Source organism: Dermacentor variabilis, chromosome 2, assembly GCF_050947875.1.
Source record: "Dermacentor variabilis isolate Ectoservices chromosome 2, ASM5094787v1, whole genome shotgun sequence".
NCBI lineage: Eukaryota > Metazoa > Arthropoda > Arachnida > Ixodida > Ixodidae > Dermacentor > Dermacentor variabilis.
This window is the reverse complement of record NC_134569.1, coordinates 176,792,264-176,795,114: the sequence shown is the minus strand read 5'-3', so window position 1 is coordinate 176,795,114 and position 2,851 is coordinate 176,792,264. Positions and strand designations below refer to the sequence as shown.

Here is a 2,851-nt window from a genome sequence, read left to right as displayed (position 1 = left end):
AGGCCGAAACCGGAATGTAGCGGAGCAAGGGTGCATAGCAGGAAAGCCTGCGCAAAAAGGAGCGGTTTCATGACCTCGTTCGTCGCAGCGGCATGCCCCCTGAAGTGTCTAGGAAATATTACATGTAATGAGAAAACATGTGTATTTGTATGCAGCGTTACGGCTTAGAAGAGAGTAGCTATATGTTGAAATAGCCCAATTGGGGTGAGCGTCAATAGCTTCCACTTCTCCAAATTGACGATCACTTGCCGCCTACACCATTTGAGATAGTGTTCAGATCTTGTTGCAGAGCCAGTTGATAAGCATCAGTGAGTATTCTACTATATATCTCGCAGTTGCCAGGGAGAAAATATATAGTTGATGTTATATCAGATTATGCGCACTCATTCATATAATAAGGAGTAATATTGTGCCTAACAGATTATATTTTGGGTTACCAGACAATGTCATCTCACGGAAAGAAGCAATTGTGAACACATTTGAACCATTAATGAGAGTTTAGTAATAACACGGGAGTGCGGTACACGGCAAATTGTTTTGGAATGTCAACAAATATGTAGTAAGCCTAAGTGTTATTGTCCATATTGCAAGAAAATGACATGAGTATTTTCTATGAGCTGGCTTTGGCATGATAGGCCTTTCCTCAAATTACGCCTGTCAGGGTGACCAAGCTTATTTTCCAGGTGTTGCATAGTGTCGTAGCGATGATATGTTCAAGTATTTTACATGATATGCTGGTTAAGGATCGGGAAGCGGCAGTAACTTATGATAACTTTAGCTTCAGGTTTGAAGACAGGGATGACTTTCGCAAATCTGCAATCAAGCGGAAGGGTTCCAGTAGATAAAAATTGCGGAAAGATGTAGCAAAGAATTAAACTGCATGGAGCTAAAGTTATTTTCGGGATCATTGTGTTGCTATTATCGACATGAAAAATTTCCAATACTTTTCTTTTTATAAATATGCGATGCCTTCAACCAGTAACTTGATACGATATTCACGCATCTCCAATTTATTCGTCAATAGAAGGTATATGAGAATGACAATGCAGTGCAAAAGAAAAGTGATGAATTTGTTAAATTCATTTGCCCATTTATTTCGGCTGTCGGATTTCCAGCGTCATCCTGTAGTGGTAACGCAAGCGGTAATGCAAGTCATATGTGATAACGCTAGCGGTTCGCGTCAAAGATAGCACGGCACTACTCTTTTAGTAGCCTTTCCGATTCGATCATGATGCATCACTTCGCAATTGTTTAGCCGTTCGTTCTTATTTTGTAAAGAGGCGAAGTGACGCATGGAACTACATTTTCTATATGTTAAAAGCAGATTACGTTACGGGCACATGAGCAGGAATTAGTGGTTCCAGATTCTCACTGACCATAAATAATTTTTATTTCTCACTGAAATAAACAATTTGGAGAAAAAAGTAGAAACGAATCTGTGATAGAAACTCTCACGATCAGATTTACTTTCCTTGCAGTCGGCCTCCCTCTAATTAAAAACCTGTTTGGAAGTAATATTGCGCCGACTTTTTGGCATATAAAGAGTTAGGTTGGCATGTTTGTGGTCACTGAACCAAAGAAAACTGGAAAGAGTACTAGTAATTTGTGGGTGCGACATCAGGTTGATTCGTTGACTAATTTTACTAGCAGAAATACAGGGGTGACGTCCACAAATTTCTTGGAGTAGTGAGAGCTAGATATCAGGCTAAATAACTTAGAGTTAGGATAGCTAAAACTTCTTGAGAAAACATTGGCACTCGGAACTAATGCAGAATTATCAGCAAGGATGCCACACATGTCAGAAAAGAAACGATCAGAATTTTCAAGAAGCCTCTAGCATATATTGGCACCCACACATAAGTGAATTTAGGAATGATAACGTAATACGTATCCATATGATCTCTAGTGAGGAGGAAACATCGACAGCAAATTGTGTGCATTTTGGCAGCAATCAGAACCCCACTATCGCATTTATTTTCTCGGTCATTACGGTAGATGACGTAATCGTTAGCGTTAGGGGACAAACAACTGGAGGCTTGAGATATCTAAGTGTTGCCAGGTATTGAAAGGATGCTACGTATATCAATAGAGGAAACAGAATTTCGACACTTCGCCGCTCCTGCGCTGCATTTGTTCAGAAATGAATACACGCTATGAACTTCGGCCATGGGAGCTATCATATCGATTGAAATAAAGTACCTGACATTGCATCCTAAAGATATGTGGCATTATTAATGCAGAGTTTGTCAACGTCTATCTAGAGCGTGACATTATTTGGTTTTGCACGTTACAGCAAATTTATCGTAGGCCCAACACCACTTACCCAAGAAAGTGGATGGGAAAACGGCGCCGCGGTAGCTCAATTGGTAGAGCATCGCACGCGAAATGCGAAGGTTGTGGGTTCGGTTCCCACCTGCGGCAAGTTGTTTTTTCATCCACTTTAATCTCCATTAATTTATCGTTTCTTTATTTTATTTATTAAGCACAAGTAATTTCCCCTATGTTGTCTTGGTATCAGTGTTTGTTGGCTTCTTATGATATGACTAATAAAAATCGGGCCCCTCGGTTAACCCCCTTTCTTCTCGTCAGTCACTACCATGCCGTTTACTGTGTGCCGTCTAGAACACAAAGTTTGTGCACATATTTCAGCAGAGTGGTTGGTTCCAGTTGTACATAATATGTGAAGCTATAAATCTGGCTTTAGCTGATAACTAAAATGTACCACAGCTGCTGTGGCTCCACTCAAATGTAGACATTTAAGTCGCGCTTTTGCCAGCAATCGTCACTGTCAATTGCACTCAGCGTTGCCTGTTGCCCGTAGCGCTGCTCCAACCGTGACTTCAAGCCACCA

General features: G+C 40.8%; 1 non-coding gene across 1 annotated transcript; it reads left to right on the top strand.

Moving 5' to 3' along the window:
- Positions 1-2,348: 2,348 nt before the first annotated feature.
- Positions 2,349-2,421, top strand: TRNAS-CGA (transfer RNA serine (anticodon CGA)). The gene has a single exon. It is a non-coding gene; the product is annotated as a tRNA-Ser (tRNA).
- The last annotated feature ends 430 nt before the right edge of the window (positions 2,422-2,851 follow it).